This window comes from Canis aureus, chromosome 12, assembly GCF_053574225.1.
Source record: "Canis aureus isolate CA01 chromosome 12, VMU_Caureus_v.1.0, whole genome shotgun sequence".
NCBI lineage: Eukaryota > Metazoa > Chordata > Mammalia > Carnivora > Canidae > Canis > Canis aureus.
The window spans coordinates 47,487,061-47,515,043 of NC_135622.1; the positions used below are offsets into that span (position 1 = coordinate 47,487,061).

At 42.0% G+C, this 27,983-nt stretch overlaps 2 long non-coding RNA genes across 3 annotated transcripts in view; one reads left to right on the plus strand and one right to left on the minus strand.

Moving 5' to 3' along the window:
- Positions 1–3,951: 3,951 nt before the first annotated feature.
- Positions 3,952–27,889, minus strand: LOC144281153 (uncharacterized). 2 transcript variants are annotated; one of them, XR_013349599.1, is made up of 5 exons: positions 27,595–27,889; positions 23,967–24,130; positions 12,119–12,299; positions 10,613–10,771; positions 5,647–5,774 (listed from the first exon to the last, which is right to left on the minus strand). It is a non-coding gene; the product is annotated as an uncharacterized LOC144281153 (long non-coding RNA). The 2 variants fall into 2 exon arrangements; XR_013349598.1 differs by having other exon boundaries at positions 3,952–10,771; positions 27,595–27,878.
- The window catches only part of LOC144281154 (uncharacterized), a 164,473-nt gene continuing 149,337 nt past the window's right edge, over positions 12,848–27,983 (plus strand). The window contains exon 1 of the long non-coding RNA XR_013349600.1: positions 12,848–12,962. This is a non-coding gene — a long non-coding RNA (uncharacterized LOC144281154). The remainder of the gene's footprint in view (positions 12,963–27,983) is intronic.

A 27,983-nucleotide genomic window follows, 5' to 3' on the forward strand; every position in this document is an offset into this window, starting at 1 on the left:
GTTGAAGAAAGGTTTTGAGAGTTTAAGATGTTTTTAGTTTTGAAATTTAATGTCTTTATATTTCTGTCTTCTATAATCCCTCCATTTTCCTTACTATTCTCTAAAGACTGAAGCATATGTAAATTCTATCTGTTTGTTTTGGAGACAAAGTTGAGAAAAGGGACCACATTCCCTGGCCTTAGTTGGTTTAAAGCTCTGAATTTAGAATAATTCTGGGAAGATTTAGGATTCACTAGTTACAGGAACTTGAGGATATGCACTGAAAGTCATCAGAAATCTTGAGGAAGATGTTGGAACTTCCATAGGCTATGAGATAGAGCCCTGGGATGATTTTATTTAATTTTCAGAAGACAGGAAGGCCTCATGACATGTGGGTCATATACAAAATGTTGCATTAAGTATTCCTAAATGTCAATCTTTGCTCATATTTCTGATAATTCCCTATGTATAAATTCCCATAAGAGCAATTACTGGTCTAGAGGTTGTGGACATATAGAAAGCCCTAAAAATGCATTGCCATTTGCTGTGACAGGGCTCACTTCCCCATGCCCTTGCCAACATGGCAAGGTATTGTGATGTTTCAGAAACTTTGAAGGTTTTAAGTGCCTGGGCACTGACCCTGAGAAAATGTCCATGTTTTCTTCTGCAAATCCCTGTCCACCTGCAGCCCCAACCAGTATCTCTTGTCTGGGGGTTTTTGATTATATCCCCTATCTGAAAGGGGCAGAAAATGTGTGAGTAGGAGGAAGGAGGGAGCAGGGGACAAATGAAGGATCCAGGATAGTTTGTGTCTAAGAAGGATGAAAGTAGGGGATCCCTGGGTGGCTCAGTGGTTTAGTGCCCAGGGTGTAATCCTGGAGACCTGGGATCGAGTGCCACGTCGGGCTCCCTGCATGAAGCCTGCTTCTCCCTCTGCCTGTGTCTCTGCCTCTTTCTTTCTCTGTGTGCCTCTCATGAATAAACAAATAAAATCTTTAAAAAAAAAAAAAAAGGAAGGATGAAAGTAGTAAATGGCTCAGTCTTCTCAGTCTTAAAGGAAACTAGCCCGTTTTGTGAGAAATTGCATTTCTGAGAAGGATCTTTAAGGCTGAGATAGATATGTTAACCCCAAACTTGAGGTTAGATGCTGTCTCTAAAGGGTCTTCTAATTCCCTACCTCCAACCATCTCTAGTGTCTGCAAGCTACACGCATACTACAGTCCCGTGCCACTTTCTGAGGTTACAAAGCTATTGTTTTGTCCTGAAAATGCAGATTGCATGGTAAGATTTCATCAAAGCTCATTCCTCCTGAGTAGCTTTGAGGGTAGGACCCAGAGTGCCAAGGAGTAGGGTGAAGGACTCCTTTTTCACTGACTAGCACTCTTCCTTTTTAGAAGAAATTCATTTTTGCCTTTGGCCACTTGGATTAAAGACAGATCTACTCACAGGAAGCAGAATCCAGCACAGCACTAGAGGCCTGGGCTGTATTTTGGCTCCAGGGGAGAAACCTAATGAGGGATAATGCTGGGAAAAATTAACTGATCTGGTGGTATTTTATTTCTTTTCTACATCTGTTGCTGTATGAATGCCGTGTGCATCTGGGGGACAGAGCAGGGCATGAGAAAAGCTGCTGGGCACCAGATAACTGGAGGTCCTTCTGCAGAGAATTTCCCTGTTTCCTGTGACGCAGTCCTCAGAGGAAGTTCACCCAGCTTCAAAATCCAGTTTGTGAAAATTCACTTAAAGTTTGGGTGAGATTTGGGGATTATTCATTTTAGGATATGCCACTACTGATATGTCGTCGTGTTTATAATCACCATCTTCTCCATTTCTCTTAGAAACATAGAAGCCCGGAGTTAATTTACAAACAACTGGCGCTTCTGTTCCTCAGTCCATGATGACAAAGTAGCGTGAGGGCAAGAACCTTCCTGTCCATTCACCTGCACAACCCTAGTGTTCTTACAAGGAACCAATGAATGAACACATGCACAGATGAATAGTGTAATAGCATTATTCAGGCAAGGTGTCTCTTTTGTTTCATTTAACTTTAATTGTTTTCCTTTTCAATTTTAGCTCTCCACTCCCCTTGCCTAGGCACGCTCTCCAGTGGATGTAATAAATGTCCTCCCAATTCAGATTCCATGTTGATTTATTCATCTCTGGGGCCTTAAAAAATCTTTTGATACGTATATTTAATTCATATAAATAATATTGATTAAATCCCTCTCTTTTTACTTATTATCGTCCTGTTATTCTATCCAAAACTAGTTGATGATTTCTGACTGTTGCCAAGTATTTCACCATGAGCTTATACCATGTTTCCTGTAACTATTTTCTAGTCATGGGCATCTGAGTTGCCCTCAGCTTCCTGTTGTCACAAATAATGTGGCCATCCTCGTAAATGTCTCCTTGTGGACCTATGAGAGGGTGACTCCGGGATATCCACTCAGGGATGGCATGACTTGGGGCCATGGTCTATGCATATGTTTAATTTCACTAAATTTTGCTGGATTCTCTCCAGGAAGGCACCAGCAGTGCATGAATATTTCTATTTGCAACATTTCGTTTTTCCTACTTATCATTTTTTTTGCTTTGCAAAGTGATACTCACTGATAACTACTGGGTGCGAGCATCTATTATTAGCTCTTGGATCCCCTCTGAGGTGCCTATTCTTATCCTTTGTCTATATTGTATTGGATTTGTTATCTTTTCTAGATGATTTATAGAAATTCTTCATGTATCTAAATAGTAATTCTTTATTAATATCTTCTTCCAGGCTTTTCTTGTTATTGACTTTGCAGAGTGACATTTGAGGTACAGGAATCGTTTTTTGTTTAGATTTTCCCTTCATGGTTTATGTATTTTGAGTTTTGTTTAACAAAGCCTTTCTCACTATAAGGTAAATACCTGTCCAATCTTACGTAAATATATGTTCTACTACATTTCCTCTGTTAACTTAATACTATTGCCTTTCACAATGTTTTCTTAACCCACATATATGTCTGAAAGTGGTATATGACAGACACAGCATCACAAACCAATGAAAAAATGAATAGATCATTTAGTAAGTGTTGGGAAGAGTTAGCTCGTTTTGATAAGAAAAGAAACTCCAAGTGTATTGAAGACCTGTCTCCTTTTCCGTGTATATTCTATCTTCTACTATTGGTTGTTCCATTCGCTGTCTTTTTTTATAGTGTATATTGTGTTCAGATATCTCACCTCTCTCTAGAGCTCACCTTATATACCCTAGGGACCTAGCTGCTTTGACTAGTAATGCCATCAGGATGGAGGCACAAACCTTAGGTCCTAGATTGTTCCTCGTGGCATGTTTAGGAAGATGTGGAGGCATTGGTGTTGATATTTATGCTTAATCATCCCTTGTACTCTTTCCCAGAGAATTCCCCATGCTCCCTATTCCAGGGTATTCCCTGCCCACTGTGGTAATGTGTGGGCTGGTTAGGGAGATATAAGCAACTGCATTCCTGTGTTAAACCTTGTGTGAAAACAAGCCAGGAAATGATATGCTGGAACCATACTGGGGTTCAGAGTGGGATACCAGCTCTTTTCTCATTGAGTCCTGGCCTGCCCCATTATAGGCCTCTGCCCAAATTCAACTACTAATCTTCTGTCTTCCTGGACACTTCACACACACTTTGCTTAGTTTTTAAGTACTCACCCCCCTTAAATGTACAAGCTTCTTTTTTCTCCTCTGGTGTCTTCATAGTTGGTTGGGGAGGGTGCCAGCAGCTGGTATTTGTTGGCCACGAGGTTAAGAACTGGAAGCCTGTCAGAAACTATCTCACTGGGCATCTGATATTGGAGATTTGTGCATGTCAAGAATAACTGTACAATGCTTTATGAGATTTTACTATATTTGTTTTCTTCAGATTGCATTTGTCATCTTTTAAGTTAAAAAAAACCCTTCCGATATTTAGTCTTACTTGTTGGACGCATGATTATAACAACAGGTTTATTGAAAGTAATAATGTCAAACTGAAGAGTAATCTCCATGAAATTCTGTGTACTCATAATTAATCATTAATTTGGTCACTGAACATCTTTGTAAGAGCAGTAGTTTGTCTTATTTTAAAATGTGGAAACCGGGGCAAAGCTGCAAGTCACATTCTCAAAACCATAATAGGTATTGGTGTGACTTCCTGAGACATAATTGTGGAGGTCTCTGTTAAAAACCTTGTATTTCAATAACATGCCATGGGGTCTCTTGGCTAAGTCTTGCAGCCACCCTGGTTCTATTTTTCAGGCTGATGGAAACTGTATTCGACATGTAGCTTTCAGTAGGAAGGATCAACCCATTGCCTGTATCATCCCCACTTAAGGTAAGTTGTGTGGGGAAAGAGCCTAGGAATGGAAACCCATAGACATGGCTCCCAGTCGTGGAAGTCACTTTTAGCCGGTGGCCACCTGAATGCATGATTTTAGGCTAGTTTATTATCTTCTCTGGGACTTACATTTCTGATCTGCTAATGAGGAAGCTGACTTGATACATGTCCCTTGTCACTCATCTCTAAGGAGTTTGGGGAGTCTTTGATTGGGGGTGGAGGGTCAGGCAGTCCCTGTCATCCATCCAGAAGAAATGAGTTTACTTCCCTTCCAGAAAATCTCAGCATCAGGCAGATGCTAAGGCTGAGATTCCTTTTGCCGTTGTGTGCCTAGCATGCATTAGGAACAGTCTATCCCTAGCTTTCTCCAATTTCTGCCCCAATTGCTTTAGCTCTCTTCTTTCCTGCCTTCACCCTTTGTAGCCACCATATAGCTTCCAGAGGCTGCTTTTGCACATGTGCAGCCTGGCACAGGGCCATGCCCACAGAAGGTGCTCATGCAATATCAGCTTGCAGTGTGCTCATCTATCCCATTTTTACAACTTTAATCTATTATTATCAACTCTATCAACACCTGGGCAAGTTTTCTTCCTTAAAATCCAGGCAGATGTTAACCTTCTAATGTTCCTCTTGTTGTGGAAGGAGCTTGAATGGGATAGGAGGAGACTGGATGATATCCAACCCTGGATGGAAGGAGGGGAAGGGGAGCAGAAGTGAGCAGAAAGCCTGCCCCAGGCAGAGAGCCTCTGATGCTGGTAGTCAGCAGGGAATAAGTGGAAATCTTAGCATTCCAGTTTTTTGAGTAATGGCTGAGCTCCTGTTGGGGCCCAGGTGACTGATCCCTGTCTGGAGGCAGCAGAGACGTAGAGGAGCTCTTTAAAACCGCGCAGCAGACGGCCACTCCATGGGAGTATCCATTTTGACAAAATAGACTGTGGATTTGTCCGAAGAACTCAGGCAGCAGGGATTGTGGCCTCCTCCTTGGTCTCATGCTTGAAGACTTTTTCTCCCAGTAATGAGAGTGCCGAGCGAGCAGGCCTTTCCCCGACAGTGCTGGCAGCAGGACAACTTGTGCCCGGGATGGATTTTTCTTCATTGATTCTAATCTTCTTCCTGACTGTCTGTCTTGGCTGCTTTGACATATTGAACACTGAATAGTCCCTGAGTAATTCTTGAACATTTGGGGATCGTTTTTATTTTTACAAGACAGTAGAATCCAATGGAGTGATTTATACATGTACTAGAAGAAAATGAAGAAAAAAATAACAAAGTGGTTTCATTCTGGGAATAAACACGGACTCAATGACAATTAAAAACCACACCAAACAAAAGGTTCGCACCCAATTTTCAATAATTCCATAATTTTGTAAGGATACACAGAATCATGTAGAGATGAACAGTAACGGATAAAGGGATTTCACAGCTGTGGCTTCAACCATGATTGATGAGAAAATGCTACTGAAGGGAGAAAAGGAAAATGAATATTTATTAATGGAATAAAGTGTCGGGGGCTTAAAATCTAAGGAGATCCATCATTTCATATTCAAGGTTGGATGCATTCAAAACAGAAGGTTCAATACACTGGCCCCATAGCTGAGCGGTAGACCAGAAAAATTCACAGGCACTGCCATCGTTTGGACCATGGGGGACTTCCTGGGGATGTTATTCCCATTTCAGCCCCCATTAACATCACCTGAACAGGGCAACATTACATGAGTTATCACTCCAAGAATGCTGTGACAACAATTGCCTTCACATTTTAGAACACCCAGAGCTATGTGGTCTGGTCATTCACCCAGAAATTAATATATCATGTCTGCATACTTTCTCTGTATATGGTAGTTATGGCCTCTGTGCTGACAGCTTGGAAATTATTGGTAAGATTTTTTTTTCTACCATGACTTCATCAGTTCTCCCTTGTACCTTATAAGGGTAATATTTAGCCAACCAATAGTACCTCTTCAAATCTCCTTGCATATTTTCTCCCCATAGAAACTCTACCCTGTGCTTGTTCTCTTTAGGTTGGTCAATTAGTTAAAACTCAAAAAAAGGCTGTTTCCTTTTGGTGAAATGTTACTCACCTGACCTTAACATCTTTAAAAAAAAATTAAAATCGGAAATTCAAGGAAGGCATTGTGGATCTCTTTTGTGATGGTATTATTTCTCCATGTAAGCAGCTTGTTCAGACAATTAACAATAGTGATATTGTGCCTTATTTTGACAGGGAAGGAGAAATTGATTGATGGCATTTAACTGCCTTAATTTAACTTAAGGTATTGAAGTTGTATTGGAAATTTTCAGTATGTAGATTTCAGCAGGTGGGTATCCCCCAACCCTATCACCCCTATCCACATAACCATATGCACACAATGTCCTCAGCTCCCTACACTTCTCTTGGGACCTATATTACTTTATTATAGAATATGGCAGTGGTGGCTTATTGGTCCTATAAATCCACCTACACTGAGCTTTTGAAATCACTGTCCTGATAGATAGTCTGAATCTTTACACTGTCACACTTGTGTTATTTCTAGATATCACTTCTAGATGGCAAATCTTGGACTGCAGGTGCTGGCTTATACTGGTTGGTTGTATATGTTATACCAGAAGAAAAGCTGCTATTCTATTAGACAGTGTTTTTCAATTTATTTTAAACCGTTGATTCTACTAAATCCTTAGCAATAGATGTGAATGAGTTATCTCTATTGGCCATCTTTTGGAGAAGGCCAAGAGAGTATAAATTTTATTGTTATATTTTATTGTTATTAGGTCATGTATACTTCCCACCTCCCAAGACTGGGAAGTTTAGTCTGCAGAAAAGGGCCAGACTGGAAGTAGATCCCCAACAAATATTTAATGGGTTAACTAATTAGTATGGTTTGTTATTTGGACAAAAAGCAATATTGGAGTTCTATTCTATCAGGGAAAAAAAGATTCACATCTACTCATAATTATGTAGCAATGGCCAGAAGGTATGTGTTCAGGGAGGCTGCAAATCTCAAGGATATAGTTGAAAAAGCCTCTGAGTTGAAAAACAAAACAAAACATGTTCTCTTCAGAGAGTTGTTTTGAGTAGCTACAAATAGGATATTGGGCAAATGAGCAAGAATGTTGAGCAATGAAGCTAGAAAAGAAAAGGTAGAGGCAAGACCCAGAATATTCTGGTAGTTTCTGGCTAACAACTTCCAATTGGGTCCTATAAGAAATGAAGCATTAAGGATCTATGAGCCCAAATTAAACAAACTGCCTTATCAGATTTGCATTTTAGAAAGGTAACATTAATAATCATGGATGGAAGGTGGTGATAGTGGAGGAGGGAAAAATCGTAGAAGATTATTTCCATAAACTAAGGCAAAAGCCATATTGTTATGGACTTAGTTGTGTCTCCTCAAAATTCTTATGTTGAAGCCCTATTGAAGTACCTCAGAATGTGTATTTGGAGATAGGGTCTTTATATAAAGACTTAAGTTAAATGAGGCTGTTAGGATAGGTTCCATTCACTCTGACTGATACTTTTTTTTTTTTTTAAGATTTATTTATTTATTCTTGAGAGACCCACACACACAGAGGCAGAAACATAGGTAGAGGGAGAAACAGACTCCTTGCAGGGAGCTCGATGTGGGTCTCGATCCTGGATCCTGGGATCACACGCTGAATTGAAGGCAGACACTCAACCGCTGAGCCACCCAGGCATCCCTGACTGATGCTTTTAAAGAAGAAGTTAGGACACAAGAGACACACCAGGCAGAGCATGTCCAGAGGAAAGACCATGTGAGGGTAGCCATCTGCAAGGCAAGGAGAGCGACCTCAAGGGAATCCAAACCTGCTGACACCTTGATCTTGGACTTCCAGCCTCCAAAATTGTGAGAAAATAAAATTATGTTGTTTAAGCTGCTGAGTCTTTGATATTTTGTTATGGCAGCTATATTAGTCGGAGTTCTCTACAGAAGCAGAACCAACAGGATATATCTATTTACCTATCTACTTATTTATTTTAAGGAATTGGCTCATATAATTATGGAAGCTAAGAAGTCCTTGTAGCTGGCAAGATAGAGACCCAGGAGAGCCAATGGTGTAATTCCAGTTTGAGCCCAAAGGCCTAAGAACCAGGAGAGCAGATGGTTCAAGTTCGAGTCCAATAGCCAGCAGATTTGAGATCCAAGAAGAGCCAGTGTGTTTCAGTTCAAGTTCAAAGGCAGGAAAAAACTGATGTCTCAGATGCTTGGATGGTTCAGTGGTTGACAGTCTGCTTGCAGCTGAGGTCGTGATCCCAGGGTCCAGGGTTGGAGTCCCTCATCGGGCTCCTTGCAGGGAGCCTGCTTCTCCCTCTATGTCTCTGACTCTTTCTCTGTGTCTCTCATGAATAAATAAATAAATAAATCTTAAAAAACAAAGCAAAACAACCCTGACATCTCACCTCGATCTGTTAGGCAGGAGGAGTTCAACCTTATTTGAGAAAAGGTCACCCTTCATGTTTATAAAGGCCTTGAACTGATTGGCTAAGGTCCACTCATATTGGGGAAGACCATCCACTTTACTCCGTCTGCTGCTTCAAATGTTAATCTCGTCCAAAACCAGCCTCCAGGACACACCCAGAATATGTTTGACTAAATATCTGGGCACCCCATGGTACAGTCAAGTTGACACATAAAATTAAACATCACAGCAGTCCCAGAAAACTAATACATGTAGCCATGGTCAAGAGAATATGCAAGAGGAGATGGGGTTGAAAAATATTCTAAGTGAAATCATAAGGACTTGGTGACTGATCGGATGTGAGGAGTAAAGTCAGTAATGAGTCAGTATTCTGATCCCAGATGATGGAGTGGGAGATGTGCAGGGAAAACACAACACAATGCACACCCACACATACACCCTCCTATACACCAACCTCTATTAGATATGCATAAAATTAAGGGGTAAATTGAGCTTTAATCACTTATCCAGACTTTGCCATTCTTTTTAGCTATTAGGGGCAAAGCTGTTTAACTGTAAGTGAGAATCCTTGCAAATTAACAATAAAGGTAGAGATGGTGTTAAACTCATAAGAGAGACCTTGAGATCTTTAATCAAAACCTCTGAACTCATTTTGCATAGATATCTTCTGTTGTTGCTGTATTTTTTTCCCCCAAGCCCACATCCAATGGGAAGCACTTTGCTTGAGGGGAATGTGAGTATAAGTATCTGTGTGCTGCATACAGGAGAGAGTTCTGATCAGGTGGATTAACCATATGTAGAAATGACTGCCGGTGCCCAGTTTTGGGAGGAGAGAGCAAAGCTATAGGAAATGGTACATGAACATAAAAACACAAAAATCTGAGGCCATTTTGACCAGGAAAAACTAGACACACATCCTCAGTGGTCCTGAGGTCATTCATAACTGAGTCATCAGTAAAAGGCTATATATATGAAAGTCAGATCTAATTAGGCAAAGAAATAATGGGTAGGTTTTATAAATAATCAAAATACAAATGAGTTTTGCAGTAAAACTAAAATGTGATGTTACAGCCATTGGGGAGTAGAATGTTGGGTCCCGGAGTCCCCTCATGATTAGGCAAAAGGACCAGAGTGGAGGCAGTGAGTTAGGGAGAGACTTCAACGTGTGGCTCATCCTGGGGCCCAGACTTCCTTCTGCTGCACCTGCTACGCAAGGTACTACTAAGGATGTCTGCCCTGAATCGTGCTGCCACCACTGATCATTGTTCTCTGCCATAAATTCCCAGCTCCACCCTCATGGTCTTTTGACTGGTGAAGGGATTTGATAAGCTTCAACAAACAGAAATGTATGGGAGAAATAAAACACATCCTGTCCTAAAAGGCTTTGCCTTTCCTTGTTATTTCAAAAGCTGCAACTTCATGTTCAGTTCGATTGTTCTTCAGGTGGTTTCTTGGGTGGAATGAATTGGTTGGCAATCTCTCCCCAAACAGGTGAATAACTTAGTGTCCAGAGGCCATTAACATTCTGCTTGCAAGGGACTGCTCCCTATTTGGTCCTTAATTTGTTAGTATAATTTCAAGTGAAAACTCACAAAGAATTGCATTACAAGCAAAGTTATTTTTTTGGTAGAACTCACATGTGATACAGAGTGGCTGGTTTTACATAACTTCTGACTCAGTCTTTTATGAAATAAATTTATGCTTGATTAAAAGTCTATGTGTGTGGGGAGAAGGAAGGAGCACTGAGGTAGGATAAGGGAGTGGTGAACAGGTATAGATTCAGGGTAAGTCATTTGTCCAGTTCATAGAAAAGGCACTAGTAATATTTGTAAGAATTGTCTCATTATCATACATACATATGTACATACATGAAAGTATTTATGAGTTTGGGAGCTGATCCTGTCTTGGTTGAACCTTTGGATAACTGCAGTCACTGTCTGTTGACCTTGATTGATCGCAGAGCTGTGAGTTGGAAGATTTGGCTAAACCACACCTGAACTCCTGACCCAAAGATGCTGTGAGATAATAAATGGGTATTGTTTTAAGCTGCTAAGTTATGAGGTAATTGTCACATAGCAATAAATAACAAATATACCACCTAAGATTTTGGATAAGCATAACTTAAGTGAGGGCTAAGTCAATTATAGTGAAGATATTTCTGTTGATACTAAGCATATTCACCTTCAAAGTATCCTCCCCCATCTCCCACCCACACCTGCCACCTGCCCAGGAGTACACATGGCCACGTGGCTCATGATAGGTTGCTATGCCAAATCTGTTTACTTAGAATGAAGAAGCAAAGTGATGGTTAAAATTTTTGTCTTTGAAGATCCTTTTGGTTATACATTAATTTTGAGCTTTTTTTTTCATTTGTTTGTTTTGTTAAGAAATTAGGCCCAATCATCACTGCAAATGGTATCCAAAGCTGACAATGAATCAGTTAAGCCATATTTACTAGCCCATTTAGAGACACCAGGTCAAATAAACCATTAATATGAATGAGCCCTGCAATGATAGAAAAAAAATACAAGTTAAATCATGACCGCTCCTGCTTAAAGAAACTCTTTTTTTTTTTTTTTTTTTGTTCACACATCCAAATATGATAAATACTTCTTGGCACTTTTCCTGCTTAAGGCTTAAGATGGTCAGCGATCCTGAGGCTGTGATAATAGTCACACTGTTTATTTATTACTCTTTAGACTCAGATGGCAGTTCCAGGCCTCAGAGCTCTAGAAAAATGAGTATGGACATCTGGCCAGAAAATGACTCTCGTGTCATTATAAAGCTAGCTGGTTCTGGCATCTGCCTTTTTTTTCTTTTTCTTTTTTTTTCCTTTTTCTCTTTCTTTCTTTTTTTTCTTTTCTTTTCTTTCTTTCTTTTTTTTTTTTTTTTTTTTTTTTGTGAGCATGAATGATGTTCTTTTTCCTTCTAGGGTGTGAGAAGACTGACATCCTACTCCCTATAGAAAACTTAGTCTAGAACAGTGTTGTCCAATAGAAATATAATGCAAGCCACAAATGCTATCCCCATATGTCATACTAAATTTTCTGGTAGCTACATTAAAAAAGTAAAAAGAAGCAGTTGAAATGAATACTAATAGTATATTTTACTTAACTGTACATATCCAATGTTTTATCACTTCAGCCTACAATCAATATAAAAAATCATTAATGAGATAGTTTACATTCCTAAATCTTCAAAGTCCAGTGTGGACTTCTATTGTATTCACAGCACGTTTTAATTCACACTACAAATGTTGCAGGTGCTCCACAACCACATATGGTTGATGGCTACTGTACTGGACCAGCCAGATCTAGAATGTGTGCAGAGCAGCCTATGCCTCTGGGCTGCTTAGAGCTTACCTGCATGCCATTTTTTGGTGTCCTAAGGAAATTCCATGTTCTTTCTGCCCCACAGCCTTCTTGCTCTGTGTCCTATGTCAGCTCTTTGAAAGTTTTGACTTTCTCATACTGTATAATTTGGCCACACTTGGGGATGATAATTCAACAGCGGCTTCTTGGGATGTTCCTCTAAAGCTCTCTTCTGAAACAGGAAACATAATAGGATATACGTTATGGCAACATTCAAACTGTTCATCAATTATCCATTACATCTGCCATCTCCCTTCTGCCAATCGAGGTAACTATGTTATTACAAAAAAAAATCTTATTTTAATTATAATCCAATCAGAAGATGCATCCATTATGTAGAGTGCTTTGGCATGTTCTAAGGATTTAATTTTTACCCAAATAGCAGAGCAAATGCTGCAGAGACAAAAGGGTTTGTTCATGTCTTCATGAATTCAGTCATTAAAAAAAATAGAGTGCACGCTATGTGGAGGCATGGTGTTCAGTGGGGGACACAAGTTATACAGACCATGGCTCCAGCTCTCATGAAACTCATCCTAAAAGGGGAGAACAACGTGGACAGATGCCAGTGTGGCCGTGTGTTGCTAGGAGGGCTCTGACTGGGGGGACCAGGGAGATATCTTGGAGGAGGTGAAATTGCACTAAGTATGGAAAGCGTGGGTAGGATTTTGATGTGTCACCATGGATGAGAAAGGAGAGGCAGGGAGATTATTTCAAACAGAGACTGGCGTGATTCTGTGGTGCAGGGAGGTAAAACCACATGTTGAAAATATGCACAAGGATACATCTTTTTCACAGGTGAAATGGAGAGGGGGTCTGAGAACCCCGTGGTCAGTGAGTATGTACAACTAAATGTGCTGGACTGTGGTTGGATTTTTGTGCTGGATAGTAGACTGTATCTCATTTCTGGGCTGGGTGGAGCCATGGAAGATTCTAAGGGCTGTAAGAGGATCATAGCTGTGTTTTCGGGACAGACCTGACATGTGTGTGCATTTGTGTGCTGAAGTCTGGGGGAAAGTGGGGGGAGGGCTCTGAACACTTTGTCTCTCATGGGAACAAAAAATATTAAAGTAATAGGTTTATGCATTTTTTGACCTTTAAAAAATGGTATTTTCTGCAAACTCTCTCCTCCCCACCTTACCCTTGTTAAATATTTCATCTCAACTGGAAAATACCCACAACAATGATTTTTTTTATGGTTTTAGCCTTTCAGTAATAAACCAAAACAAACAGTAGGGAGCTTAAAAGGCCTTTCAGCTGAGAAAGATGAAAGCAGATGCCTCTGGTTTAGATTATTGTTAGAAAGTGCAAGGGTCCGTTTCTTCTGGAAATCCTGTGAGGAGGAGAGAGCAGGAGGAAGAGCTGCTGCCATGACCACCCCATCTCTGACCTGACATTTTGGTAGCATTTCTTACTTGCCCAAGGTTTATACGTGCACCCCAGAATCTCATTATCTGAAGCACAATCCTGCTTTCCCTCCCTGTAGCTAGAACCCACTTGTTTCTTGATGTGTAGGGAAAACCCCAGTGAGAAAGATGTAGAAATTGGGATTCATTTTTCACAAAACTATTGAGAAAACAGAGATGTCTTTATGACTTAATGCCCTAGGTACAGCCACAAAGTTACCTTCAGGCTGGAGGGATGGTTTCTCACTGCAGCTCTTTGTCCAGACCATTGATCTAAGATGCCTCTTGTCACTATGACCTTGAATTGCTCAGGGGTCTCATTTATAACAACAGGCAAGCACATACTCCTTGTCTACTTACACAATTCCATCCCATGAGCCTTTGCTCCCTCCATTCCTCTCGCCCACCATAGCCTGCCAATTCATTTGTTTAGCCAAGATTTAATGAGAACCTACTGAGTGCAAGAGCTCAAGGATTCAGGGATGAATAAAACGTGGTCTTTCATGGGTTCCTGGGTAAGTACAAAGGTGTTAAAATAACTCATGGCAAGTGCCATGATTGGCAGCATATTCAAGGCTGCAAGGGCGCTCAGCCTAGCCTGCAAGGTCTCAGAAGAGAGGTTCTTCTCAATTAATAACCCAGGAGCTGACCCCCCACATTCAGCACATCTCCCCTGACCCGGTGTCTCCTTCCTCTGAGCATTGCCACTTGCCACATGCTTCTCAGTGTTACAGTTACATTTTAGACTATTGCCTATCTCTTTTTTGGAACAAACAAAGTAATGTATTTATGTATATTTTGACTTTTTAAAGAAGAACAATTTTGACAAGTTCCATATCGCTCGTCTTCATTAAATATTCTATATCATCTGAAGAGCACCTAATATCACTTTGTGGGGGTTCATTAAGATTGGGTCAGGTTAAATGAGTTCATTTTTTCATTTAATAACCACATTTTAAGCACCTCTGCATCTTGTGATGTTTAAAATGTGAACAAAGCAAATTATAGTCCCACTCTTGTAAAGCTTAAATGGTAGTGGTAGTATAAAACAGTAGATAAAAACAAAACAGCATAAAACCTGAAGAGAAGTACTATGAAACAAAATAATGAAAAATAAAGCTTTCAGGAGGTGGGCCTATGATATTTCTTCACTCACACTATACCCATTTTTGTCATTGTCTACATTGGTTACTTCCATGATCTGTAGGGAAGATTTGGTGCTGATGGATGCAACACGTGCACTTATAGGAAGGGCTCTATTGGGGGTGGGCAGTGGTCACAGGCTCGGATCCACTCAGGGAGGCTTACTGAATTGACATCAACTCTCAAGGATGTCCTAAAGCAGGGATCTAGGCTCCAGAGCCCCGTGAGGGTCCCTGGGGGTATAAGCCACATTTTCTCAGGTCCCCGCTTCTTTCCCTGCAATGTTCTAGGACATCCCCATGCTTCCCCTTCACTTTCCTTGTAAATACAGCACCCATGGGATGAGATTGGGTTTATTAGAGACTCCAACCAAAAAAAGTTAGCAAAATGAGTTTTAAATTCTGACAACTTTCTGAAGAATTATAAAGGAAAAGTACAAACTAACTGCTTTGAAAGAGGGCATATTTGGGTGCCGGGAGAGAGGGACTTAGTGCAGGATGCTAAAGCAACACTCAGGCATCCTGGTGATGACCATATCCTGGTTTCAAATGGATTTCTCCCCCTTTCCCTAGGGGAAGCAGGGCAGACAGGCAGAAAGGGCTGGACAGGAAACTTTACAGTGAGGACTGTTTGCCATTTGCTTGTTACAGTTGGTACGAAGGACCAGCAGGATAACATAACCATACTGAAGCAATATATAAGCCTGTGTATCTGGTGGGAGAAATTTTTTTCCAGTTTTATTAAGATATAATTGACAGATAGCATTGTATTAGTTTCAGGTGTACAACAGTGATTTAATATTTGTATATATCACAAAATGATCACCACAGTAAGTCTAGTTGATGTGATCACCATACATAGTTACAGATAATTTTTTGGGGGGATGGGAACTTTTAAGGTCTACTCTCTCAGCAACCTTCAAATATATGAAACAGAACTGTAGTCGCCATGCTGCATATTACATTCCCAGAACTTATTTATCTTAGAGCTGGAAGTTTGTACATTTGGCTATCTTCATCCATTTGAAGCTTATTTAAAATGAATCTCAAAATGTCCCTTGTCCCCTTTAATAGAGCTCAAAAGCATTAGCAGTAAGATATGAAGCTTGAGGAAATAGCAGAAATGAAGAGATATCCGCCAGCAGAGGCTGTAAGAGAGCAAGGCGCTGCCTATGGGTTTTTGGGACTGTTCTCAGGACCCCAGCCAGAGTCCTCCTGGACAAGGCCCAGATGGAGTGGCCTGACCAGCTGGCCCAGCAGTTAGCCTTTCTTGTGTGTTAGATGTGAGATGTGTGCAGTGAACCATCTGACAACCAACCAAGATGCTTTAATTGGTGCCTGCTGGGTGCCTTGCCCATGCAAGATTACCACAGGGCTAAATAGTTCAACGGCATAGACGAGGACACTACAGTGAATGCAGGTGATGCAGCCCAGAGAGCTTGCTGGTGGCTGTGCACCGGCAGCCAACCCTAGCCAGTGTTTCTCACCCTTTGGTATAAATAAACATTCCATAGGTTCTTGTTAGGACAGATTCCTGGATACCTTGTTGGGAGATTCTGGTTTATTGGGATTTGGTTGGAGTCTAGAAATCTAGATTTTTGGCAAAAACATTCTATTTGAGATGATACAAGTATGAGAAGCCCTGCCCTCATGCAGCTCAGCCCAATCTTATGATGATTTTTTTTAATCTACCAGGAACTTCATTTTTTTAAACCACTTTATTGAGATATGATTGACATGTGAAAAGCTGTGCATATTTCCCGTATATAACTCCACGAGTTTGGGGATACATACGCACCTGTGAAACCATCACCATAATCATGACCATAAACATATCATCACCTCTCAGAGTTTCCATCCACCCCTATTATTGTTATTAATTATTATTATGACTTTGTGATAAGAACATTTAACATAAGATCTACTCTCTTGGCAAATTTTAAGTACAAGTGATATAGCATTGTTCGCTATGGCGCTGTGCTGCATAGGAAATATTCAGAACTTACTTGTCTTACACAATTGCAACTTTGCACCCTAACCATGATCTCTTCATTTCAATCTCCTCCTGGCCTCTGGCAACCTCCATCCTACTTTCTCTGCTTCTATGAGTTTGATTATTTTAGATTCCACATATACTTGAGATCGTACAGTATTTGTTGTTCTGTGTCTGGCTTATGTCACTTAGTATAATGCCTTCCAGGTTCATCCATGTTGTTGCAAATGGCAGGATTTTCTTTCTTTTCTAAGGCAGTCCGGTCTTGAGTGGTAGTACATGGTGTAGAGTCTCAGAAGCCAGGCTACTGGAGCCAGTTTTTTAGAGCCTAGCTTTTCTCTAGGCTAATTACCTCTGCCTCCTACCATGTCAAGGTAGATCAAGGCATTGGGAGAAGGAAGCCTCTGGAAGGTGTTTTCTTCCCCCCAATACAGAAAAGCAAAGGCCACTCAGAGGAGAAAGAGGATGTATTTACTGTAATATCACAGCCATTATTACTGCTACTACTAATATTTAAAATTGTGATTGTTTATTGAGAGGTCTGTACTATTATTATCCTCGTTTTATAGGTGTGGAAACTGAGGGAAAGAGGTTTAAGTAACTTGTCTGGGGTCACACAACTGGTAAGAAAAATTCATGGCCAAGGAATCCCAGTGTGAAGGCCTCCTAGAACACTGACATGGTGCAGGACTGGAATAAGAGAATAGTTTTCACTTCTGGGCTTTAGTTTTCTTGCCTATCAAATAAGGGTTTTGGATTATGTGACTTATAGGCAGGGCTGGCTTTGTGGGTGTGTAACCTGTAGAGTTAAATAGGGCCCCAGGATCAGAAGGTCTCAGGCTTGGTTCCAAGATGTGCTGTTGCTGTCTTGAAATTGCTAATAATTTTTGAACAAGGAGCCCCGTATTTTCATTATTCATAGGACCCTGCAAAATAGGAGGCAGATCTTGTCTCCCAAGGGTTCTTCTTTTCGTTACACTTTCCCAGCTTCTGGATAGATCCTTAACAATTCCCTCTGCATCACTGGCCATTGAAGTGCCCGTTGGCAGTGGCAAAGGGGCAGTGAGCTGACCTGGACCTTACAGTGAGAGGAGCTTCTGGGCTGGCGACATGTGCCTAGGACATGTCTGCAAATGCTGAGAAGCACCTGGTGGAGGAGAGTGCATGGAAAATGCTCAGTGGCTGGGGGTGGTATGCCATGTGCTACTGGCTCTTGAAAACAGTCACAGTGCCAGCCAACGTGGGGGCTTGTGAGCTTTATTGCTACGTTGCCGATCTATAGTACTTTAGCAATCCCTCCAAGTGGAAGGTGGAGGGGGACTCAAGGAGAAGAGTTTTCCCTGAGCGGCTTTTTGGGCCTTTGCTGGCCGCCCCTTACCCATTCCTTGGCAGTGGTCCACCCCCACACTTATTCACCAGCAACCCTGCCCTCATCATTCCTGAGTCCCAGGAGTTTGTGTGTAATGCTTGGAACACGCTTTTCCAAATGCTGGTTCCTTCCTGACAATATAGCGTTACTATACACTCAGTGCACAAATTTCATTACACTTGCTGCCTGAAAGGTTTGGCTCAGGAACAAGGGAAGGAAATGTTTATCGAGTGCTTATCATGTGACCTTCTTATTTTCTCTCAGTTCTTCCCTCAGTTCTTCCTCTGAGTAAAGTCCTAGTCCCACTTACGTTCTAAGAAAAAAAAAATTAAAAGGGTGCTTAGCGGGGTTAATGACTTAGATTCTTATCAGCACTGAAACAAAAAATTCAGACACAGACAATCCATCCAAAGCATAGCATAAAAGGTTCATTCTTCACACCTTGGTGCTTATAGGCAAAACAATAAACTATGAGGGAAGCATCTGCGTGTTCCTGTGTGTGAGTGTGGGCTGTGTGGATGTGAATGGGGTATGTATGTATGTGTGCCCACGTGTATGTGTGAGTGTGGAGCATGTGTATTCATGTGTGTGTGTTGGGGGGATGTATGTACATGTGTATGTGTGAGTGTGGGCTGTGTGTATATGTATGTCAATGGTGTATATGTATGCATGTGCATGTATATGTGCAAGTGTGGGGTGTGTATGCATGTGTCTGCATGTGTGCGCATGTGTAGGAGTGTGGGATGTGTGTGCATGTGTATGTGTGAATGTGAGGTGTGTGTGCATACATACGTGTGAGGACTAGGGATGCAGAGAAAGGTAGGACAAGTTCTCTTGCCCTAAATAGGCCTTCTTCCCACTCCATCCTCTTTCTCCCCTTCCAACTTCTAGATCTTTCACAAATTATATTTGAAGAGTCCTCCTCATCAAAGCCTTGCCATTGCTTCCTCCTAGATACCTGCCCACCTTGGTTTAGGGCAGATGTCTGCCTTTGTGCCCCTGAGCACTCATCCCCAGCCTTTACTTGCTTATATCTCCCTGCATTGTGATTGTGTATGCACTCATATGGAGCCCCATAAGGTCTGATCTCCACCTGGGCTGGCAGTGGGACTATCTTGTTCTCTGTTGCAGCCCTGGCGAGGATTGATAAATATTTATAAAAAGAATGAATAGACAGCAGGGAGAGGAGGTACAAATGGCAGTGATGAGCCCTGGCATCTCAGGTATAAAGACAGATGCCTGGCATGGGGCACAGCGGAGGCAGCTCCATCTGCAGGGCCTGGCCCGGAAAGGCTCCTCTAAGTCTTTATTTCTTGAGCCCTCACCAGTGCTCCATGCAAAGGGCTTTGCTTGCATCATCCTTGTTCATCCTTATAGCAACTGGATAAAGTAGGCCCTGATTAAGGTTTAATGGGGAAGGCAACTGAACCTTGAGAGGTTGGTCAGACATAGAAGACAGAGAATCACTTCTCATTCATAGAGAACAGATTGAACTCTGTCCCAGGGGTGTGGAGACAGGTTGGGTGAGTGTGTCTATAGCTAGAGGAAAATGGACAGTTGTTGAGTGAAATGGGGTGATAATGCGGAACCTTACCTCTGCTCCAAGGGACAGTGGCTGTTAGATAATCTCCTCACTCTTCTCTGTTCTAAGAAAAACTAACTACAAAACCCCCTGTAATCTCAAATATTGCTGGATAGACCCATCTCCATTCTTCATGACTACCATAAGACTGACCTACAACTGCCTCTATAAAACTCTAGCCCTGTTCCTTTATCCTTGATTTGTTCCTCATTCATAAATGAGTTTCCTAAGGCAGTAGCCTAAATCACATCATCTCCTTAGTTGTCTGGTACATTCTGTCTTGCACCGGGCCTGCAGCTGACAAAAGATAGGGGGACCAGATCATGGGGGCTGTGTCAGCCATGGAAGGGGCGACGACACGATCCTGCAGGCACAGGAAATCTATGACGTGGCTGAAGGATTTTTTTTAAAGATTTTATTTATTTAAAAATTTTTTTTTTATTTATTCATGAGAGACAGAGAGAGAGAGAGAGAGAAAGGCAGAGACACAGGCAGAGGGAGAAGCAGGCTCCATGCAGGGAGCCTGATGTGGGACTTGAACGCAGGACTCCAGGATCACGCGCTGGACGGAAGGCAGGCGCTAAACTGCTGAACCACCCAGGGATCCTCCAAGGGACTGAAGGATTTTTAACAGAGGACTGGCAAAGCCAGATACATGTTACAGAAAGGTCATTCTGATTTGTGTATGTGAGAAGGATTGGAGGGATAATTCCCTGAACACAAAGAAATTTCAGATTCTGATAAGAGAGGATGGGGCTCTGAGCTGGGGTAGGGTCAGTGGTGGGTGATATGTCAAGGATGGTATCCTTTGGGACATACATAGTATCTGGATGTGAGGCCAGGGAAAGACACTGTCAGCTCTCATGAGAAAGGCTGTCTTCCTTCTGGATTGTGAAAGGTGAACAGCACAGAGGGCCACAGAGCCACAGGCAGGCCTACTGCATAGGGAAGGTGAAAGCAGGTTCTGATGGCACCATCAGAAACAGAACTCGGAAGCACATGCCTGCAGGTGTCCCCAAATGTCCTTATAGATAGATATTGAGGTGGGGGCTGCTGAAGACATATATACCCTACCTCTGTCTGATTTGGCTTAGTTTATCTTTTAGTAAAGCCCAACCTAGTTTAGACTAATTTAGTCTAATTTATTTTTCCCCCAAACTACCATCCTACTTCTGTCAGAGAAGAGATCTCCTAGCATCATGATCCCAGCCTGAATCACCTCATGGAGGGCTGCCAGGGAAATGGAAGAGGTGGACATCTAGGTGCTCAGACAGACGGCATTATTGCTCTCATTGGCTCCATCCTCTGCCCCATGGTTGGTTAGGAATAGTCGGGTCCATGGGAGATCTGGGTTCTGGGCCCGCTCAGCCTCCCATTTGAAAATCAACACTAAGGAAAGGTAGATATTTTATGGCAGCCAAGGGGAGAGTTGTTTCTGTGGTAGGTGCCACACTTGAAGGCAGTGGATGACTCAGGTGCTAATTCCTCAGGGAGGAAGACACCATTGTTATGTGTCTTCAGAAGCCTGTGCTCAGGCTGGAGCTGTGAATTGTAGACAGCCTGGTGAAACATTCTTCTCGGTTGTTCTCAAGATATCTGTGGGTTTTTTAAAGTGTTTTTCACACATTAATACCATTTTCAGGCTTTTTTTTCCGGTCTTTGATTGCCTGAAAGCTTAATGTAGATGTAAGCACTTCCCTGGATTCTCAGTGAGAAATGTTACATTAACGTAATTACAGCAATGATGATTCATATTGTCCCAGTGTCATAAATCTGGGCCTACAGAAAACTCTTCACGTAGAGCTCTGCCTTTGTCTCTTTGCTCAGAAAGTGACATCTGCCCTCTGTGCAATGGCCTCCTGGGGATGCATCGAGCCTGGGCTATCCCTGGGGACCCCCTTCCACATCAATGCCCTCAGGATGGCTCATATGCTGCGACCTTTCAAGGTGCTTCTAGGCCCCACTTCGGTCCTGGTATCTGAGCCAGAGAACCAACTGTTTGCTCTATATCACCACCACCTGGATTTTCCATAGAAAACGACAAGCCCCACATGTCTCAGTGTGGAAATAGTCATCTTTCCGACCCATCCATCCCCCTCCCGCCAGACTGCAGTTGTTCAACCATCAGAAGAGAAGCTTTGAGACAGATATTGAGAGGAAATAATGCTAAACTTAAAGGATGAAGAAGTGTTAGCTAACTCTGAAGAATGTGGTTGGGCCTGAGGAACGGGTCAGAAGATGGGCAAAGACTTCTTCCTGTCTGCTGAGTGGATGGCCAGGCTAGGCTGCAGGATGGCTCCAGGCCGCCTCCTACTTGAAGAGTGGATATATAGCCTTTAACACACTAGCACTGGGGTGTTACATGGGCTCCCATCACTCCCTGTCCCTGGTTCCCTTTACTCTCTCCAAATTCATTCTTAAATGGAAGTTTTAAAATAAAAATCTCAAAGTCCTGATGGTCCATTAACAAACTGCATAGTCTTTAAAATACTCTTCTATAAATGACCATAGAATGGCGACTTTCCTAAAGCAATATCCATGTCTCTGGCCTAGTCCCATAGACAAATAGCCCTCCTTTAGAGGGGTGGGGGCTTTTTGTAACTGTGAGATGCAGGGAAGAAAGGGATATTGCGAGGCTGGGGAGCAAGTGAGGTGATTCACAAAGGGATTGTTTTTATTTAGCAATTCTTCTTTCTTGCATGACTTTGGTTTGGGATTGAGGATCCATGTGTTGGTCCATGGTAGGGGGGCTGGCAGCAGCTACTCTAGGATTTATTTGCTGTTCAGTGAGGCCAGTGAGGACAGTAGCTCCTGCCATCTTAGAGGAGGTGAAACTTGCTTGGTGGGGATAGTGAGTGGGGGAATTTAGTAAGGGAGTTGAGATTTGTGTGGAAAAAAAAAAGATTGCTTCTTAAATGTGGATAAAACATATTTATGGTCAGTTTTCTGTTTTTTACATATTCCCAAAGTGACTGTGGTCAGTTGAATGATGACAAGTTTCCCATGCCATGTAAATATGTTACCGTGGCTAGAGCTCAGTAAATGAGGTGTTCTTTCCTTTCATTTTTTTTAAAATAATTTTTTAAAGAATTTATTTATTTGACAGAGAGAGAAAGAGAGAGAATGAGAAGGAGGAGGAGCAGAGGGAGAGGGAGAAGCAGACTCCCTCCTGAGGAGGGAACCTGATGTGGGACTCCATCCCAGAAGCCTGGGGTCATGATCTGAGCCAAAGACAGACCTGAACCAACTGAGCCACCTAGCCAACCAACTGAGTTCTTTCCTTTCATATGTTATAAATCTATACTAAAACCTCAGTGGCTAGTGGCCAGGAGATTGTGGGACAGAAGTAAAGGTGGTGGTAGAGGTGTGTGTGTGTGTGTGTGTGTGTGTGTGTATGGGTTGGTTGGACATGCGTGTGTATCAGTGTAGAAATATGAGCTGTGTTTCTATGAGAGAATACATTTGCAAGGTGTTTTGCAAGTGAAGGCCCATTTCTTTATAAAAATAGAATTGCTTTTCTAAGACAGATGTGCTGAGTAAGTGGAAGGACGGCTCTGAGTTTTAGAAGGAGCTTTCCAGAAATTGGTGCAAGGAGCTTGCTAATGGTACTGGGAGATAGAAGGGGAGAGGCACAGGCCACGCTGTGTTTTGCATTTCAATCTCTGTGGATCCTCTCTCCCTGCCTATGCATATTTAAAATTCCTTTCAATATATAAATAGGATAATTCTCTCTCCTCATCCCCACCAGAGTTCATTTAACAGGCACAAAAAGAATTGCACATCCAGGCCTGTCTTTTCCTGCTTCCTGTTTTTACTATTTATTGGTTTTTCTCATCTTTTTTTCCCCTCCCACATAGCTCTCCTTAGATTAAACTGTGTTTCCAGATTGACTGGAGGGAGAAATACAGTTCCTTATACACAAGGCTGAGCCCCAGGGAGGTGATCCTAGGCTTGCCCTGTTCAGACCTTCCCAAACTCTGCTTTGAATAGACAGCCCTGGGCCTTCGATACTCTATAGGTTTTTGCAACCTTCCCTTAATGCCACCTTTTGCCTATTTTGAAAACAATTACCCATTTTGCCTTATGAATGAGCCTGGGTACTTCCCAATGTCCCAGAAGCTCAAGTGAAAGACAGGATTCTTGATGGGAAGGCTATAGGCAAGGATGTGAGTCAGGATCTGGGTAAAGGTGCCTGTGACAATAGCCAATCAAACTCTTATTCGTAGAAAAAGCTCAAGGAAGCTCTGGTTGAGTCTAATGGTCTTGCTTCATGTGGCTAATGTGAATAGTGTGGTCATTTTGGAAGAAGTTAGACCATGCATTCCAAACATTGAACAGATTTCAAAATACCAGTTAGTGAGGCCTCTAGGACGTGTGTTCTTAGAAAGAACACATCATTTTGCATTCAGTGGAGGGAACGCTGAATTGGGAATCAGGAGTCTTGAGTTCTAGGCCTGCCTCTGCTAGTGTGAAGCTCACATTCACTCCGCATCTCTGGATCTCACTTGATGCATCTGTGAAAGGAGAAAGGTGGTTTTATTCATTTGCAGTGACTTTTCCAATTACAACAAAATGATTGGCTTTTGTATAATCTTGGATCATATGTGGTGACCAAAATATGTGTAGTGAGGCATAGAATGAAGCACTGACTGGTCTGGCACCTGTGATGTATGGACGGTATCAAGGACAGGAGGAGCTTTTCTTTGAAGGTGCTCTGAGTTTGACTCTGGGACTCATTAGGATCGCCTTGCATGGGTTGAGCTCCCATTGAATATCGGATAGAATCCAGAAGCGTGTGACCATGGGAAAATGTCACTGCTGTATGACTCAGCACAGAACCTAGGGAAACTTTATAGCAATTTCTGTCAATTAAAAGTAAGGTGACCTGCATATGTGACCTTGAAGAACTTTAAAATAAGGCAGGTGGCATATTTTTTTCAGAATTACTCCAGGTTTCCTTTCTCTCTTTCTTTCTATTGCTAATTAATACTGTTTGTAATTCCTTTTTAAAAAAAATTGTTCAATTTATTTAAACTAAAATAAAAGTGGTTCACCCATTTCTTCTAACCCTCCCTGCCACCTCTTCCCCTTAAAACCACCAACCTGTTCTCTGTATGAACATTTTTTTTTTTTGATTCCACATATAAGAGAGATCCTATGGTATTTGGTATTTGTCTTTTTCTGTCTGACTTATTTCACTTAGCAAGTTCCATCCATGTTGTCATCAATGGCAGGATTTCCTTCTTTTTTTATGGCTGAATAAATTCCTTTGTATATATGTACCATGATTTCTTTATCCTTTCATCCATCAATAGACACTTAGATTGTTCCCATATCTTGGCTATTGTCAATGATGCTGCAGTGAATGTGTGTGTGTGTGTGTGTGTGTGTAAAGATATATATGTATATGTATATATATATATTTATTTTTTGCCTTGGTGTTTTTGTTTTCTTTGGATAAATAACCAGATGTTGGATTACTAGTTCATATAGTATTTCTATTTTTAAGTTTTTGAGGAACCTCCATCCTGTTTTCCACAATGGCCACACCATTTACATTCCTACTGACCATGCAGGAGGGTCTCCCTTCCTCCACATCTTCATCAACACCTGCTATCTCCTGTCTTCTTGACAGTAGCCATTCTGACAAGTGTAAGGTGAAGAATAAGGTATTTCCATGAGATTAATTTGGGATATAGCCCACCTCTCACTCTAATCTGCCTCTGAGGTGGCTGCTGATTCAGATTGCTGCTGCCAAGATCAGGAGGCTGGAGGAGAGACTTCTGGGCCAGACAGAGTTGGGAACACAAAAGCAGTACATGAAGATTGCAGCTGATGTCTCCACTTGGCAAACAGTCGGCATATTTGGTTTCCTGTTCATATACTCTGCTGTCAAATAATCTATTTTAGAAAACTGATCTCTACAGGCCAGGCTGTCCTTGGAGGCCTGAAGCATGTGTGAGCAGCGTCAAGTTCTAGCCTCAAGAAAAAAGCAAGGACTTTCCTTATAGGCCAAATCAAGGGTACTCTGCATTGCTCTGTGAAACACTGAGGGATAGCTGGGCACAAACTCTGGGTTTCCACTCCTCACAGGGCTCACTTGATTTGTAGGAGAACCACTGCTTTGTGGTTCTCATTTAGGATCTGTGACCAGTAATTTTTTAAAAAGATTTTATTTATTTATTGGAGAGAGAACAAGAGTAAGAGCAAGAGAACACGAAGAGAGTGGGAGAAGCAGGCTTCCTGCTGAGCAGTGCCTGATGCTGTGCTTGATCCCAGGACCCTGGGATCATGACCTGAGTCAAAGGCAGACACTTAACTGAGTTACCCAGGTGCCCCGACCTTACACATCCTAAACTGTGTTCTCTACCCACGATTTGTTGGAGTTCAAACTAAACTTTGCCCAGAGTCATTATGTAGGCCCTTGATAGTTTCTTGTTCCTTTAATTTGCAAACACCTCGATGGTAGAAAATTTCCCAATAGCATGCATGTGCAGAATGGGTCGGAGCAGGGCGCACCACAGGAGACTACTGGGACACAGCCCTGAACATTTAGCAAGGCTCACACGTTGCTCATCGGTTCCAACACCTCCCCTTTCTGCATCTCAGCCTCAGCAAAGTTAGCGATAGCCAGAGGCCAGGTGCCTTCACGGTCTCTTTAGAATCTCCAAAATCATGAAAATGCTATCTGCAAATACCAAAAATCTCTTGAATAGCAAACATGGGGTTGATTCTGGTTGCTGATCTTTTGACAATCACACATTTTCTCTTTTTGTTTTTGTTGTTGTTGCTTGCTTGCTTGTTTTAGGAGCTACAGAGAGTAGTAAAAAGCGTGGGCTCTTGAACTAAACTGCACAGGATCTAATGCCAGCTCTGGCACTTCCTACCTGTGTAATCTTGGGCAAATTCCTTAGCCTTTCTGTGCCTCAGTTTCTGTATGTGTAAAATGTGGACAATAGTAGGGTTGTTGTAAGGATTAAATGAGTTCATGTACTAACAGCACTTAGGACTGTGCCTGACAGCAGAAGCACAGTATAAGTGTTAGCTCTTCTTATTGGAAGTCACCACTGCTGTTACAGTTGACATCTGGAAGGTGTGCTGAATAGCATGTCCTGCATGAAAATATGATAATGGCTCTTGTGTTTGCAACTAGTATCTATTAATTAAGAAACCGTCATTTGTGCTCTGTAATTATATTTATTAAACCCTAACTCCTATCATAACAATAATTAGTTCTTGCTAATTAAATTTATCAAATTCCCCCTGGATTCATATCTTAGGTAAATATTTAGTAGCCCTACACTAATTATTTTAATCAACATGGAGTGTATTTCAAATGACTACAAATAGTTCTAACTAATTAAACTGAGTACAAAATAATATCTTATGTAATAAATTTGCAGGTGCTAAAAAGAGTGGGAACGAGCCACAGGATAATGTCTCAGAGACCTAACCACCTGACTTAGTGATTACAGCATTTCCAAAGCTCAGCTAGGGGAAGTAGCCGAGAAGGTTTATTGTTTCTGTCCTGATTTGTTTTTTGCTGCCAATGTTTTGTGGATGGAACAGGCTCTGTGTGTGATTCAAGAACATGCCATATGATTTAAAATTGGACCCACTGACACTACTAATTAATGCGGAAGCAGGAAGCCAGCAGCTGCGGCAGTACGCAGTATGATGAAACCCTGCTTCAAAGAGCCTGCGAGAAGAAAGGCAGACTCTCTGACGTTCCTCATTCTGCAGGCCTGGTTTCCTCATCCTCAAACCATGCTCTCAGATCTACCTTATGCTGGGAAGTCCTCCTGCACATCCCCCACCTCCCCCTCTTCCCTGTCCCCCACCCCGCCCCCGCTCCTAGCTCCTAGCTCCTTCATAACAAAGAAGATAAATCCTTGAATTACCGTTTGCTGATTGGCATCCTGTTGCTAGGAAACTGTGAAATGAATGTATCATATTTCATAATAAAAATGCCACTGACCTATCCTTGGAAAGACGTGTACAATGAGTTGAGGCACCTTGTGGAACAGACCTGCACTGACCTCCCACCTGTCCTCTCCTCTGTGCCCTTGTGGGGTCATTGTGAGATGACTGGTTCTCCATCATAGTGGTCACTCCCTGGCCACACAAAGGGCTGACTGTCATCTGACTTAGGGTTCTGTGCGAGGCTAAGGTTGAGAGAGTGGCCATCTATGGCCAGAATAGGGGGCCCGGTCCATAGACAGGATTGGCAGGATATTTGGTTCACCACTGAGTTTTAATACTCAGTTTAGGATTGGGATTAGGGTTTAGGTTGTTGTGAAGTCCTATTAGGGAGAGAAAAGAAGGAAATGATCATTATAGTATTGGCAGTTGAATTATAATAAAAAT